The sequence below is a fragment of the Bos javanicus genome, chromosome 2 (assembly GCF_032452875.1).
Source record: "Bos javanicus breed banteng chromosome 2, ARS-OSU_banteng_1.0, whole genome shotgun sequence".
NCBI classification, from domain to species: domain Eukaryota; kingdom Metazoa; phylum Chordata; class Mammalia; order Artiodactyla; family Bovidae; genus Bos; species Bos javanicus.
The window spans coordinates 42750197-42768098 of record NC_083869.1 but is presented as its reverse complement, the minus strand read 5'-3'; positions in this window follow the sequence as shown (position 1 = coordinate 42768098).

The window sequence follows — 17902 nt, the reverse complement described above, 5'->3', positions numbered from 1 at the left end:
CTGACATCTAATTGTACCCACCAAAAACTCGGGGTTGATGTTTCTTCTGTGCAAGAGTAACAGTTTTACTTGCAATTTATTAATTTCATTTCCAACTTTCTTGGATGAAATTCTTCTTTGCTCATCTTTTTAAAGTTCATTTTTATTGGAATATAGTTGCTTTACAATGTTGTGTTAGTTTCTGTTGTACAGTAAAGTGAATTAGCGATCTGTTTGCATATATCCCCTCTTTTTTGAATTTCCTTCCCAAAAAAAGGAAGATCACCACAGAGCACTGAGTGGAGTTCCCTGTACTACATAGGGAACTATAGAGTAGGTTCCCATTGGTTATATATTTTATACATAATAGTGTATATATATCAATCCCCCTCTCCCAATTCATCCTGCTAGCCCTCTTTCCCTCTTGGTATCCATACGTTTATTCTCTATGCATGTGTCCCTGTTTCTGCTTTGCGAATAAGAACAACTATGCCACTTTTTTTTTTTTTTTTGGTTTTACGTGTATCTGCTGAAATATAATATCTTTTTCTCTTTCTAACTTACTTTACTCTGAATGGCACTCTCTGGATCCATCCACATTTCTGCAAAGTACACAATTTCTTTCCTTTGTATGGCTAAGTAATATTCCATTGTATATATGTTATTTGCTCATCGTGGTCTTGTGTGTGTACCCAACAGACTGTGGCACTGAGTGAGTTCATGTACTAATATGAGTGTGCAGATGGGGCTATCTCCCAGGAGAAGGGTAATTTTTTTAAAGGATATGTAACAGTCAGAATCTCATAAATTAGGATAATTCAGAAAAGGTTTCTAAAAAAAAAAAAATGATTTCAGTTAACCCTTGAAAAATGCAGATTTGAATTGGACAGATCCAGTTATATGCAAGAGGACCTACAGATATAGAGGGCTTACTAGACTTACAGCTTCAGTTCAGTCCTTCTGTCATTTCTGACTCCTTGCAACCTCATGGACTCCAGCACACCAGGCTTCCCTATTCATCACCAACTCCCAGAGCTTGCTCAAACTCATGTCCATTGAGTCGGTGATGTCATCCAACCATCTCATCCACTGTTGTCCACTTCTCCTCCTGTCCTCAACCTTTCCCAGCATCAGGATATTTTCCAATGACTCAGTTATTTGCATCAGGTGGCCAAAGTACTGGAGTTTCAGCTCCAGCATCAGTCCTTCCAATGAATATTCAGGGTTGATTTCATTTAGGATTTACTGGTTGGATCTCCTTGCAGTCCAAGGTACTCTCAAGAGTCTTCTCCAACACCACAGTTCAAAAACATCAGTTCTTCAGAACTCAGTCTTCTTTAGGGTCCAATTCTCACATCCATACATGACTATTGGAAAATTCATAGCTTTGACTAGATGGATCTTTGTTGGCAAAGTAATGTCTCTGCTTTTTAGTATGCTGTCCAGGTTGGTCATAGCTTTTCTCTCAAGGAACAAGTGACTTTTAATTTCATTGATTCAGTCACCATCTGCAGTGATTTTGGAACCCAAGAAAATAAAGTTTGTCAGAATTTCCTTTTTCTCCTTGTCTATTTGCCATGAAGTGATGGGACCAGATGCCATGATCTTAGTTTTCTGAATGCTGAATTTTAAGCCAGCTTTTTCACTCTCCCCTTTCATTTCATCAAGAGGCTCTTCTTCCTCTTTGCTTTCTGCCATAAATGTGGTATCATCTGCATATCTGAGGTTGTTGATATTTCTCCATGCAATCTTGACTCAAGCTTGTGCTTCATCCAGCCCAGCATTTCGCATGATGAACTCTGCATATAAGTTAAATAAGCAGGGTGACAATATACAGCCTTGGTGTATTCCTTTCCTTATTTGGAATCAGTCCATTAGTCCATGACCAGTTCTAACTATTGCTTCTTGACATACATACAGATTTCTCAGGAAGTAGGTCAGGTGATCTGATGTATTCCCATCTCTTGAAGAATTTTCCACAGTTTGTTGTGATCCACACAGTCAAAGGCTTTGACATAGTCAATAAAGCAGAAGTAGATGTTTTTTTGGAACTTTCTTCCTTTTTTTCTATGATCCAATGGATGTTGGCAATTTGATCTCTGGTTCCTCTGCCTTTCCTAAATCCAATTTGCACATCTGAAAGTTCTTAGTTTGAAGAATTTTGAGCATTACTTTGCTAGTGTGTGAGATGAGTGCAATTGTGCGATAGTTTGAACATTCTTCAGCATTGCCTTTTTTTGGGATTGGAATGAAAACTGACCTTTTCCAGTACTGTGGCCACTGATGAGTTTTCCAAATATTATGGCATATTAAGTGTAGCACTTTAACAGGATCATCTTTTATGATTTGAAATAGTTCTGCTGAAATTCCATCACCTCCACTAGCTTTGTTCATAGAGATACTTCCTAAGGCCCACTTGACACACTCCAGGATGTCATGGTTATCTAGGTCATTTTTATCTTTTTTTAATAGTTCTTCTGTGAATTGTTGCCACTTCTTATTAATATCTTCTGCTTCTGTTAGGTCCATACTGTTTCTGTCCTTTATTGTGCCCATCTTTGCATGAAATGTTGCCTTGGTATCTCCAATTTTCTTGAAGAGATCTCTAGTCTTTCCCATTCTATTGTTTTCCTCTATTTCTTTGCATTGATCAATTAGGAAGGCTTTCTTGTCTCTCCTTTCTATTCTTTGGAAATCTTCATTCAGATAGGTATATCTTTCCTTTTGTCCTTTGACTTTCACGTCTTTTCTTTTTTCAGCTATTGGAAGGCCTCCTCAGACAACCCAGTTTGTCTTTTTACATTTCTTTTTCTTGGGGATGGTCTTGATCACTGCCTCCTGTACAATGTCTCGAACCTCCATCCATAGTTCTTCAGGCACTCTGTCTATCAGATCTAATCCCTAACAGCTCTATTGTAGGGTTTATGGCAAACTCCTTCCAGTGCTGCTTTCTCTGTGGGGAGCCCCTGCTGACCCACACCTCCAACACTAGCAGGTAGTTTTGGTTCCGTCTCCTGTGGGGTCGCTGCCCTCTGGGTCTTGTTCCTGTAAAATTGTGTGTGTGCCCTCCAAGACTGAAGTCTAAGTCTGTTTCCCCCAGTCCTCTGGAAGTCCTATAATCAAATCCCCCTGGCCCTCAAGGCCGGATTCCCTGGGGATTCCCAGTCCTTTTGTTGGATCCTCAGGCTGGGAAGCCTGACTTGGGGTTCAGAACCTTCACAACAGTGCAAGGACTTTGGTATTATTGTTCTCCAGTCTGTGGGTCACGCACTTGGTGGGTATGGGATTTTATTTTTTCACGATTGCTTCCCCTCTTACTGTCTCGCTGTGGCTTCTTCTTTGTTTTTGGACATGGGGTATCTATTTTTGTTGGGTTCCAGTGTCCTCCTGTCTATGGTTGTTCAAATGTTAATTCCACTTTTGGAGCTCTTGGAGGAGGTGATGAGCACATGTCCTTCTACTGTGCCATCTTGAACCAAGCCCTTTTTAATGGATAAAAATAATAGGCATCTAAGTTAAGAATGCTGCTGCTGCTGCTGCTAAGTCGCTTCAGTCATGTCTGACTCTGTGCAACCCCATAGATGGCAGCCCGCCAGGCTTCCCTGTCCCTGGGATTCTCCAGGCAAAAACACTGGAGTGGGTTGCCATTTCCTTCTCCAATGCACGAAAGTGAAAAGTGAAAGTGAAAGTGAAGTCGTGGCCGACTCTAGCGACCCCATGGACTGCAGCCTACTAGGCTTCTCTGTCCATGGGATTTTCCAGGCAAAAGTACTGGAGTGGGGTGCCATTGCCTTCTCCATAAGAATGCTAACAGGGTAGAAAGATTTTCTTTAAATGATCTTTCCATCTGCCACAAAAATAAAAGGTGAAGTCATGACAAGAATCACCAAGTGAAATACATCTAAGTAATTCAGAAAAAAATATCTTATCACTCTAATGACCCTCGGTTGGATTTGTATATAAACAAATGGAATTAGACATGCAACAATACTGGAATGAGATTTTAAGATTATGAAGCATCATATACAAAAATAAACTCAAAATAGATTAAAGATCTAAACATAAGACCAGAAACTATAAAACTCCTAGAGGAGAACATAGGCAAAACACTCTCCAACATAAATCACAGCAGGATCCTCTATGACCCACCTTCCAGAATATTGGAAATAAAAGCAAAAATAAACAAATGGGACCTAATTAAACTTAAAAGATTATGCACAACAAAGGAAACTATAAGCAAGGTGAAAAGACAGCCTTCAGAATGGGAGAAAATAATAGCAAATGAAACAACTGACAAACAACTAATCTCAAAAATATACAAGCAACTCCTATAGCTCAATTCCAGAAAAATAAATGACCCAATCAAAAAATGGGCCAAAGAACTACATAGACATTTCTCCAAAGAAGACATACAAATGGCTAACAAACACATGAAAAGATGCTCAACATCACTCATTATCAGAGAAATGCAAATCAAAACCACAATGAGGTACCATTTCACACCAGTCAGAATGGCTGCTATCCAAAAGTCTACAAGCAATAAATGCTGGAGAGGGTGTGGAGAAAAGGGAACCCTCTTACACTGTTGGTGGGAATGCAAACTAGTACAGCTACTATGGAGAACAGTGTGGAGATTCCTTAAAAAACTGGAAATAGAACTACATTATTACCCAGCAATCCCACTGCTGGGCATACACACCGAGGAAACCAGAATTGAAAGAGACACGTGTACCCCAATGTTCATCGCAGCACTGTTTATAATAGCCAGGACATGGAAGCAACCCAGTTGTCCATCAGCAGATGAATGGATAAGAAATCTGTGGTACATATACACAATAGAGTATTATTCAGCCATTAAAAAGAATACATTTGAATCAGTTCTAATGAGGTGGATGAAACTGGAGCCTATTATACAGAGTGAAGTAAGCCAGAAAGAAAAACACCAATACAGTATACTAACACATATATATATATGGAATTTAGAAAGATGGTAATGATAACCCTGTATGCAAGACAGCAAAAGAGACACAGATATATAGAACAGTCTTTTGGACTCTGTGGGAGAGGGAGAGGGTGGGATGATTTGGGAGAATGGCACTGAAACATGTATAATATCATATATGAAAAGAATCACCAGTCCAAGTTTGATGCATGATGCTGGTTGCTTGGGGCTGGTGCACTGGGATGACCCAGAGGGATGGTACAGGGAGGGAGGAGGGAGGGGGTTTCAGGATGAGGAACACGTGTATACCTGTGGTGGATTCATGCTGATGTATGGCAAAACCAATACAATATTGTAAAGTAATTAACCTCCAATTAAAATAAATAAATTTATATTAAAAAAGATTATGAAGCAAAAGATTCAAATTTAGCAATCTATTTATTCACTAGCTTTTCCAGCTTAAAAAATACTTTCTTTTTCCCTACTCTACCCTGGGGGTCCTTCTTAACTCTAAAAATAAATTCCCACCTTCAACATTTAAAGTTTATAAACTTTGAAAGATTAAAATGTATGGCATTTTCCTCAGACCAACTGTTGATCTTTACAAATCAAACTGTATGTTTTAAAATATTTTAGGCCAACCAGGTTCCAGAGCCCTGGTAAGGAGAGGGCGGTGTTTTCCTTGGGAAGAAGGAGAGTGTTTTAAAGACATGGCCAATTATAATTGCTTTACTGCCCCAAGTAGTAGGCACTCCAGACTTTTCTGGAAAGTACTGACATAATACTATTTATGGTTTTGGTTTCTTAATATGTAAATTTTACCTTTCTATAAAATTCAGTTCAGTTCAGTCGCTCAGTCGTGTCCGACTCTTTGCGACCCTATGAATCTCAACTCCCTGTCCATCACCAATTCCTGGAGTTCACTCAAACTCACGTCCATCAAGTCGCTGATGCCATCCAGCCATCTCATCCTCTGTCATCCCCTTCTCCTCCTGCCCCCAATCCCTCCCAGCATCAGAGTCTTTTCCAATAAGTCAACTCTTCGCATGAGGTAGCCAAAGTACTGGCGTTTCAGCTTTAGCATCATTCCTTCCAAAGAACACCCAGGGCTGATCTCCTTTAGAATGGACTGGTTGATATAAGCGACTTACTAATTAAAAAAAAAAAAAAACAACTTTAAAAAACAGAAGACATTGGAAAGGATATTGGCTTTTTATTATCTTCCAAGTGTTAGAAAATTCACACATAATCTTGCCCATTCAGACTAACCATCCAAAGCCACTGCCAAAATTGTGTGATTCCATCATTAAAAGGATGCCAATTAGTTGAGTTACAGTATCTCACTGTTGGGGAGGCTGACTGATTCACAACCTTTGATAAGTAGTTGTTCAAGTCTGAATTGGAATTACCAAAGAGACCAGTGGGCTGATGTACTTTATGCAACCTGACTCTTTGTATTAAACGCAAAACAATTTCATGAAAATGGTCCTTAGCTCTGGTTTCATTTAAATGAAACTTTGATTCTAATTACTTACAGACTATTATGTTAAACCTTAATCAGTTCTATTTTGGTTTGCATAAAAATAGTGGTACATGATCAGTTTTATCATATTAATAAATTACAATGCATCTATAAAGTTAAAACAATGAGTTTTTAAATTTTGAACAACATATGATATGAGAAAATGTTCACAATACGAAATTGAGAAGCAAAATAATATTTAGAGTCAGATCCTAGCTTGTTGAAATATAGTTTAAAATTTATTGTAAACTAAATTTACAAAAATATAAACTGTTTATGTGGATGAGAGTAGGAAAAACTTTCCTCATCATATATGTATCTATACACTGTAATTTTCTTTACAATGAAGTAATAGAAATTATTTTTATAATCAGGAAAGAATTAACTGTTTACAAAGCAAAAAGAAAAGAAAAAAGTTCTGCAATAGTGATACATGCAGCCCATTTAAAAATGTTTAATCATTCTAGGTAATTGTTAAAAGAACATTTGCTATAAATAAACAAAGCTAGCAACAATTCTACTGGAATTTAGGGCCTCTATTCGAAAACATATATTAATGTTGCTTATAACTAAAGACAGCAGTACAAAAGCAGCTCCCTGGTTTTGTGGCTTGTGATTCATAACCAATCATTTTCTTATTCAACATTAAAATTACTCCTAAAATTATTATTGTATTAAGAATAGAAAATGTACTTGTGTACTCTTTGAAAAAATGCAAAGATCACAGTAATGTGACTGCTTCTGTTTTGTGAGAGCAGTCCACAGTATCTTGGTCTGCTGCAGACATCCTGGAATATAGCCAACAGAAGAATATTGATGAAGAATAAGTACTGAGCAAAATAATTTAATTGTTACTTGGTTTCTATCAAAATTACATGAATCTTTATTTCAAGGTCATAAAGGCATCATTTCATTAAAGCTGGCAAATAATTGCTTACATATTTTCCCATACTTAGATTTTGCCTTGTATATAGCATGAGTTTATTAGTAGTAGTAGTAGTAGTATTCTGCTTGTTTTTTGTTTGCTTTTTTTAAATTTGTTTTTATTATGTGTACGTTTTTTTTTATATCTTAACTTTTATCTTTTATCTATCAAAGTCCTGGCAAATATTTTCCTATACTGCTGACAGCTATTTCATTCTGCTTTGACACTTTTTTAAAAATATAGAGTTGTATCTGTTGGTTATATCCACAAATTTCTTTGTGATTCCTACTGATTTTAATAGCTGGTTCAAGAAATATCTATCATATACTGTATGCCAGATACTCTTCTATGTGCTATGGATGCAGCAGAATCCAAAATAACAAAAATCCCTGGCTTTATGGAACTCACACTTAGAGGGAGACAGACAATAAACAAGTAAGGCAGATCCAAGTTTTGCAACACCTGAAGTTTATGTAATTGGGAAGCCGCCTTTAAGAGAAAGAATACGAAACCAGATACCAGGCCTTGGAAGGAACCCATGCAAATGAAGAGCATTAGAATGAGTTCTATGGAAATGAATAAACTGGGGAGAAGGCTAGGAAGTACTCGGCAGATGGGGAGATCGGAGTTTCCCATTGAATGGTCAGAGAAGGCCTCATTGAGAAGACCATTAAACAGAGACCCTAAGGGAAGGGAAGGAGCATGCCAGGATGTGTCTGGGAGGGAGCATGTCAGGAGAATAGGGAAGTACAGAATCCCCACAGGAAGAGTGTACCTATGGTTTTTAAGAAATGGAGAGAGGTTTGGTGGGGCAGAAACAGAGAGAGCCAAGGAGAAAGGAACAGAAGAGGAGTCACAGAGGTAACCAAAGACAGGCTGTGGGAGAGGGTAGCAGATGGTATAGGGCCTTGCAGGCCTCCATAAGCTTTCTTGACATTTTTTCTCTGAGTGAGGAGAAGTTACTAGAGGTGAAATGATTAGATGTATGATTTCAATCTCATTGCTGACTTAAGAGTAAATTGAGGGAGAAAGGAGAGAAAAAGGGAGATGGATATAGAGACTATTACAGCAATCCTGCAAGAGGTCCTGGTGCCTTGGACTAGCTACTAGTAGAGGTGAAGACATGTCATTTTTTGTTTCAGAATGTGTCTTGAAGGTAGAACTAACAAGATTTTCTGGAATATTGGCTATAAGTTGTAGAAAAAGGCAGACATCAAAAGAAGAACTACAGGTTTTGTCCTAAATAAGCAAATGAATTTTTAAGTTAATAATGTGATGAACACTTTCAGAGAATATGCTTTTGGTTACAAGATAAATGAGAAATTCCATGTGAGGTAGGTGTATTGAGTTTGAGATGCCCTTTGGAAATAGAAGTGAAAATTGTCAAATATGCACTTGGAATCCAATAGAGAAGTTCAGACTGATAATGTACATTTGAACACCATCAGCCTATATTTGGAATTTGTCAACCATATGATTATGAACTATATGAGCTACTAAATTTATAAACCATATGGTATATGAAGTACATGAGCTACTATATCACTTAACCTAAGAAATAAGAATAGACACAACAGAAAAAAGATCTGAGGATTGAGCCCTTGGAGCATGCCAATATTTAAGTTCAGTTCAGTTCAGTTCAGTCGATCAGTTGTGTCCGACTCTTTGTGACCCCATGAATTGCAGCACGCCAGACTTCCCTGTCCATCACCAACTCCCGGAGTTCACTCAAATTCATGTCCATCAAGTCGGTGATGCCATCCAACCATCTCATCCTCTGTCATCACCTTCTCCTCCTGCCCCCAATCCCTCCCAGCATCAGAGTCTTTTCCAATGAGTCAACTCTTCCCATCAGGTGGCCAAAGTACTGGAGTTTCAGCTTTAGCATTATTCCTTCCAAAGAAATCCCAGGACTGATCTCCATCAGAATGGACTGGTTGGATCTCCTTGCAGTCCAAGGGACTCTCAAGAGTCTTCTCCAACACCACACTTCAAAAGCATCAATTCTTCGGCGCTCAGCTTTCTTCACAGTCCAATTCTCACATCCATACATGACCACAGGAAAAACCATAGACTTGACTAGACAGACCTTTGTTGGCAAAGTAATGTCTCTGCTTTTGAATATGCTATCTAGGTTGGTCATAACTTTCCTTCCAAGGAGTAAGAGTCTTTTAATTTCATGGCTGCAGTCACCATCTGCAGTGATTTTGGAGCCGAGAAAAATAAAGTCTGACACTGTTTCCACTGTTTCCCTATCTATTTGCCATGAAGTGATGGGACCAGATGCCATGATCTTCGTTTTCTGAATGTTGAGTTTTAAGCCAACTTTTCACTCTCCTCTTTCATCTTCATCAAGAGGCTTTTGAGTTCCTCTTCACTTTCTGCCATAAGGGCGGTGTCATCTGCATATCTGAGGTTATTGATATTTCTCCCGGCAATCTTGATTCCAGCTTGTGCTTCTTCCAGCCCAGCGTTTCTCATGATGTACTTTGCATATAAGTTAAATAAGCAGGGTGACAATATACAGCCTTGACGTACTCCTTTTCCTATTTGGAACCAGTCTGTTGTTCCATGTCCAGTTCTATGTTTAGGTTAGACAGATGTAAAACAATTAGCAAGGAAAATGTTGGAGGCAGAATAATGGCCTACCAAAGACATCTTGGTAGAGTGAGTGGTTAGTGTGCACAAGGTTGAGGGTTCAATTCCCAGCACTTCCAGGCCTTTAATCTCAGCCATAAACTAAGACTCACAGCTTGCTGCTGCCAAGTGACTTATCAGGCTAAGTCAAAGATTTCATTTTGCTTCCCTGGTGGCTCATATGGTAAAAAATCTGCCTGCAATGCAGGAGACCTGGGTTCAATCCCTGGGTTGGGAGGATCCCCTGGAGAAGAGAACAGCAACCCACTCCAGTATTCTTGTGTGGAAAATTCCATGGACAGAGGACCCTGGAAGGCTACAGTCCATGGGATCACAAAGAGTCAGACACTACTAAGAGACTATCACTTTTCAATGATATCGATCCTGCTGCTGCTGCTAAGTGGCTTCAGTCATGTCCGACTTGTAGTGACCCCATAGACTGCAGCCTACCAGGCTTCTCTATCCATGGGATTTTCCAGGCAAGAGTACTGCAGTGGGGTGCCATTGCCTTCTCCAACTGTGGTTTAGGTACCTTCTTTTTTAGATTTTAGTAACCCTTTTCCTGCTGCAAAACAGTGCCCAGATACATTATCTCATATGGTCAATAGAATAATAATGTTAAAAAAAAACCCACAAACACACAGTGGTCATCAAATACTTCCTGGAGTCCACTCATCACCATTTAAAAGAGTAAGTGGATAAGTTTTTTTTTTTAATATTGCAAGGACTTAAGCCTTAAAAATGTTTAATTCATTACTCTATTTTTTGTGTGTGAAAACATCAAACATATGCAAACAAAATTTTGTTGGCATAAAGTTCATTTTAGGAGGTCAGAGATGTCTATTTCTTTTGAATGTCCTGATTCTCCCAGCTTATTTGTTGGTATGTTACTTCCCTGGTGGCTCAGATGGTAAAGAATCTGCCTGCAATGCTGGAGACCCAGGTTCAATCCCTGGGTCGGGAAGATCATCTGGAGTAGGAAATGCAATCCACTCCAGTATTCTTGCCTGAAGAATCTTATGGACAGAGGAGCCTGGCAGGCTACAGTTCATGGGGTCACAAAGAGTCGAAAACAACTGCACAATTAACACTTTCACTTCCACACTTTGATAACAGACATAACAAACATAAGTCCAGTGACTTACTGTGGACCCCTAGAGAATTGGAAAGCTTTTAATGTGATTGATCTTTGACAAAGACAAATATAATTAACTTTATAGAACTTTTATTTAATATAGGCTCCGAGTTAATTTGACAAAAATGATATGCACATATAAATATGTTATATAATCAGAAATGTAACTTTAAAAGAGAACATGGTGAATTTTATCCTAATTTAGTAAATGGTAGTTATATCATCTTGGCAATACCATTCTACAATATCACCTACCTTATCAAAACAGAGGCTACAGCATGGAGTTAAAATCCTAGAGCAAGATTAATCTCAGTCTTCAAATATGGAAAAAAAAATTAGTTTTCTTTATTTACTTGCTACTGGTACTTAACTAAAGAAAATTAGAATTTTTTATGCCCTCTATTTCATGGAACAACTTCATTTAATGTGCTACCTATTTCTTTCTGAAACTCAGCAATCTTTTAACATCATAAAATATTTAATAAACTGAAGTTTAAAATTTCTCTCTCATATTATTGCTAATATATCTTGCATTTATAAAATACACTTGCCTTCTTCATCCAAATGCTTTGACGTGTATTACCTCACTTTGCCTTCACAGTTATGTATTTTTTCAAAAGGTTTTACCCATATTTCAATATAAAAAGATAGCAATCACTAAAATCATCACAGCAAATGTAAATTGTGTTCTCAGGAAGAGAGTGAGATAGTAATAGGTACGGGAATGTATTCTGTTTACAAGGAATTTTATAGGAGTTTCTTTGCATGCATGCATTATACTGCAAGTGGGAATTAGAGTCACTGGAATTGTGTGAGTCATTACATTTTCACAGTATGAGAAGTCTTTGTCTCATCCTTGGGTGACAAGTTTTGGATTGGACCCATCCAATATATAATTCTATAGAGAGCCAGCAGTATAGATTATTGAAGTTTGAGAAAAAAATTGTATACTTTAAATCCCAGAGTACATGACTTATAAGAAATAACTGGAGGCATGGTTTTCAAAATAAGTAGCCAGTTTTAATCTGAATTTCTCTGTAGGGGAAAGTGATGTTCAAATATTATAGTGAAAGCTTGCTAAACACTTATAGCTATTGCTTTAAGGAAATAGTCTTTTAGTGATAGTGTTTATGATACTGTCTGCTATTGTAACATCATTAGACATTGAAATAAATAGCATTAATAACCAACTCTGTGATTCACAAGATGTTGTGGTAATTGTATTCCCTTGAGCTTCTCATGAAAACTAGGGTCCTTTCCCCTCTAATAAATAGATGAAAGGCAGGTAGTTTGGTAGGTAGATATCTAGATACATAGATAGATACTATATCTAGTTTATATTTCCAGGGAGTCATAGACCACTTGAGTCTTTAAGTTTCCACTGATCACATGTGACCTTGGCTTCATTATTATACTATGTCAATAAACTGCTTAGATCCTGGGTATAAAGAATTCATCTGAAGATAGTTATATTATCTTGATATGAAATCCCTGATTGATTTATTCACCACTTACTATTTCACAAATAAAATACACTTATTTGAATCTAAATTCTTACCAGTTACTCATATTTTTATACAAAAAAACCATTTAGAATTATGAAGAGGAACAATATTTAAAAGTCTTAATATACTTCGGAGCATTCTGTTTTACTAGGACAGTTTTAAACTGATGTTATTAACTTAAACTAGGCAAACCTAGGATTTCCTAGTTTAAATTAATAACCTCCTTTCACCCTTTCTTGTCTTAGACATTATTCCAGATCTTCTCTGTTGAGTTCCCTGTTATTTGCGTTTGAGACTTATCATGTCACAGACAAACATGAGGGATGTTGTATGTCAAAATCTTTCAAGTAATAAGTGGCAGTCCTCAAACTGAGCCTGTAAATGATGGTTATTCAGATAAGGGCACTGACTCAAATCACAACTGCACAGAAAGGTAAAGGAGATGGCCATTGTTTTGTCCCTTGTTTCTTGAGGTATGTTTGATCCCATTAAAGAAGACTCAGTATGTGTGAGTCGTCTTCCCTTCTCTCTTGAGGCTTCTAGCCCCTCAGATCTTTGTTTCAGGTAGAGCTCTGCTGAATAGGCAAGTAGCCATGGGACTAAAGCAGGTTGCTCTCGAGCTTTCTGCTTCTGCCAAAGTCATGGGAAAGAGTCACTTTTTAGTTCTTTTTTAAATGAGGTATTTTAAGAGTCACCCACTTCTTTTAAACATCTAGTATATTCTACATGCAAGGGCTATGGAAAACTAACCAGTTATATGGGCATAAAACTATTGCTTTCTCAACAATTGCTGAAGACAGTTGGAAAATCAGCCAAAAGACAATCACATTATATTGAACAGCACTTGCATACTTCATTTATTTCCCCCTCAAGCACTGCAGCTGGAATAGCCGCTAGGAAGCTTTAAAAATATGCAAGAACATTTTAAACCTCCAGGAACACTCAGACTTCAAACTGCTTTTTCTTCTTGTATAACATCTTTAAATAATTAAGTATTTCTTTTGTTTCTTTTTTAGTCTTCTGGTTTGGGAAATTTTAAGGTAACTGGAAATGAAAGAAAAAATCACAGAGGAACTTATTCGTGATTTTTCAATTTCCATAAAATCAACAACCTTGCTCTTGAGACTGCTGGAGTGGATTCTGACCAAGGTCAATAGTACACTTCTGTGTCAGTGACATTTGTTAGCACTCCTGTCTAAAAGCCACAGAGCAGCATTCTGCAACCCATATGGGCAACTCCACAAGGGCTCCCCAGAATTCTCAGCTTCTGTTATCACCAGTGGTTGTTTTTTCAGAAGCATTTTTGAGAAATGGTCGTAAGCTAGCATCAAATGGTTTGGAATGAATGTTTTGGAAGAAGGGGTTTAATTAACTTTTGAGCCACACAGATTCATCTGGACCTGAGTGAGGGCTGAAAATTGATTAAACTGTGAGCACCTATTCAGAAAGTATTTGACCAGGAAATAAATTCATTTATTCAAGGTCAATGACCCTACAAGTTGATGGGTAGCTGAGATTAATGCGCCCTGGGTTTCCAGTTTCAACCATTGCTTGCTGGAGCTCTCCCCTCCCCCACACTGCTTGTCATCTACCTGGGCTTCTGTCACTTTTATTCTCTGGACCAATATTTTCTCACAGAAACTCTTAGCAGCATTTTGCCTTGTCTTATGAGTGGGGAGAGGGCTTGTGAATAAGGCATTGCAGTCAGTGCATTCTAAAGTTTCATTTTATCCAAAGGTGTATCATAATATGCAATGATTAAAAATAAGATAAAGAATGGTCTTACCCAGATTAATTTTCTCTTCGGAAAAATATTAAATGGACAGCAAACAGAATGTGTTTATCAGTTTCATAAAATCTCACTTGATTAAATGGTCTGCCTATTTTTCAGCAGTAACTTTAATTGTTTTTTCTTGAGTCTAAACATACACACAACACACACATACACACACATACAGACACACAAGCATTTAGAAACTATCCTCTGTATATTATCCTCTGTATATTATCTTGTAAGGCAAGCTGGGGAGTCAGGTGTTAACTGTAAGAGAATAGGGAAATTTTTTTTAAGGAATGAGTTAAAAGATTCTCTGTTTATTCTAAGAGGAAAGGAAATAGCAAAAAAAAAAAAAGTCTCATTGAGTTAAGAGAATTGAAACACAGTTCAACCTTGCTGCCCTCTTTTGAAAAATAATAAATTGTGATCTTACAAAGTTCTCATCTACTACATTCTTGCATAGTTTACATGAAGTGACAATGGGGAGATTTAAGGTGTTTCTGCTTCCATTTGATTTAAAGTCTAGTATAATTTAGTGGACAGTTATGTACAATACATTTGATAATTAATTTTCCACACCAAATTAGGTTTGGCAACTCTTACCATTGTATAATTATTCTTGTAGAATAATCTAAACTTTCTTTTTTTTTCCACTTTCTATATAAATGTTTTAATTATTTCGAAATAAATATTAACTTTTCCACATAATTTGTAAGCAAAATCTTCATATTTAAATAATAAATTTGTTTATCATAGAGTGAAACATATTCTTTGTAAAAATGCTTAGCAATACCTTAGAATTCAGTCAAAATTTAGGAAAACAGAGCTTTTCTTTTGTAAATTAGACAGGTTAAATGGAAAAACTCTATGCCCTTTAACAACTTTTTGCTCTAAAGGAGAAGAGTTTTAATATTTGAAAAAAGCAGGAATATAGTCTTATCAGATTTTTATATTTATGATTTTTAAATAATTTGAAACACTCCTCTAAACTAATGAAAAAAAATAACTTTTTCAGAATAACTTCTGCTGTCAATAATATCTCCAATACATGGCCCAAAGTGTGTCAAATTAAATGTTGTTTTACTCCTTAATTTTTATTCCAAGTATATGACTTTTGTCCCTAATCAAATTGTAAGTTTAAATCACAGACATGGCATACTTCTTTGAATTTCCTATTGCACTAATATGATGCTAGATTCTAAATACATGAATTTATTTGAAGATGCTGGAATAGCACTGAGAAGCAGTGAGCAGCTGGCCACATGTGTTGCTAAGCACTCATAGCTCTGACTTTCAAAACTACTGTGTCAAGTTAAAGAGACTGGAGAGATACCAAAGAAGATGAAAGGTGTGGGGTACTGGCAATGATCAATTTTTGTCACCTTCTTTCCTGCTGAGAATATTAAATGATCAATGTGAAAAATATATACCACAGAGAAAAGCAGAAAGGGGGGGAAAGAATCCATAATCCCCAAACTCAAAGAAAACCACAATTAACATTTGTAACATTATAATCTTAATATTAACACTTGCTGTATTCCACCCCGTTTTTTCATATAACATTGTTCTAGTAGTACTTGTGCAGCAGTATGCTATAAATTCCCCTCATAATTACAGTTTTTATCAATTATGTAACCATCCATTATTTCTCTGTATCATGGCATCTTTCAACATTGTCTTACTGTCAAAAATGTTAGACTATTTCTAGTTTGCAATATTATGAATAATGACTTAATGAACACTTTTATGTGTAAAGCTTTTTCAGACTTTTTATGAAAGTCAGTGTAATAACTGGAAATAGGTTTATGCATTTGGATTTGGATTTTCTGTGACATCAGATTTAGGGTACTGATTTGGATAAAAGACCCCTTGTACAAACAATTATAATGGATTTTCTTGCTTTTTGATTCTATTTAAGTGAGAAATAAATACTTTATTTTGGGGACTTCAAAAATCACTGCAGATGGTGACTGCAGCCATGAAATTAAAAGACGCTTACTCCTTGGAAGGAAAGTTATGACCAACCTAGACAGCATATTAAAAAGCATACACATTACTTTGCCAAAAAAGGTCCATCTAGTCAAAGCTATGGTTTTTCCAGTAGTCATGTATGGATGTGAAAGTTGTACTATAAAGAAAGCTGAGCACAGAAGAACTGATGCTTTTGAACTGTGGTGTTGGAGAAGACTCTTGAGTCCCTTGGACTGCAAGGAGATCCAACAGTCCATCCTAAAGGAAATCAGTCCTGAATATTCATTGAAAGGACTGATGCTGAAACTGAGACTCCAATTCTTTGGCCACCTGTGCAAAGAGCTGACTCATTTGAAAATGAGCATCCCCTGATGCTGGGAAAGATTGAAGGCGGGAGGAGAAGGGAATGACAGAGGATAAGATGGTTGGATGGCATCACCAACTCAATGGACATGATTTTGAGTAAACTCCAGGAGCTGGTGATGAACAGGGAGGCTGGGCATGCTGCAGTCCATGGGGTCACAAAGAGCTGGACACAACTGAGTGACTGAACTGAAGTGAGAAATACTGCTTTTCTATATTTGTCAACAGCATCTCCAACCATATGAGTGGGTGGAGTGGGGAGATTAATAAGGAAATCTTGAAATTTATTCTTATGTGTTTTCTAGCTTTTTAGAGTAGAATCTTATTTTTATTTTATTCCTGTAATAGTTTATCTTTTTCATCAGACAGGCAAATCATCTTTGTTGTCTAGAAACAAAATTTCTACAATGCTTCCGTAATCATTAAGTTTCAAGTTTAGGGGAAATTATTTTTAGTGATAAATTGGCCATTTTCTATAGCCAAGATTTTGATTACAACTGTCAAATTTGTGAGTATATACTGATCTTCCATTTATAGTAATTAAGGAACACATATTTCACCAAATTATATTACATCTATTCAATGCTATTATTTGTTTTTCTCCAGGTTCCATTAAAAATAAGATTAAAATAATTCTGATGGCAATTTTACAGGTTAACATCCTCAGGTCTATTCTGCCTCTCCCCTATTTCTGTATCTCACATTTCCTGGGGTCCTTTGCCCTTTGACATTTCAGCAGAAACAGCATTATGGATTGTCTCCCCCAAATTCATATTCTGAAGCCCTGACCTCTAATAAGTTAACCATGGGCTTCCCTGGTGGCTCAGTGGTAAAGAATACGCCTGCAAATGAAGGAGACATAGGTTCAATCCCTGGGTTGGGAAGATGCCCGGGAGAAGGAAATGGCAACCGACTCCAGTATTCTTGCCTGAGAAATCCCATGTGGACTACTGTCCATGGCGGGCAACAGTCTGTGGGGTCACAAAAGAGTTGGACATGATTTAGTGACTAAACACCAACAGCTGTATGTGGAGATGGAGTGTCTAAGAAAGTAACTGAGATTGTGAGGTCATAAGGGTGGGGCCCTGGTCTGATAGAATTAGTGTCCTTATAGTCAGACAGCATACAGAACGCTTCTCTTTCTGT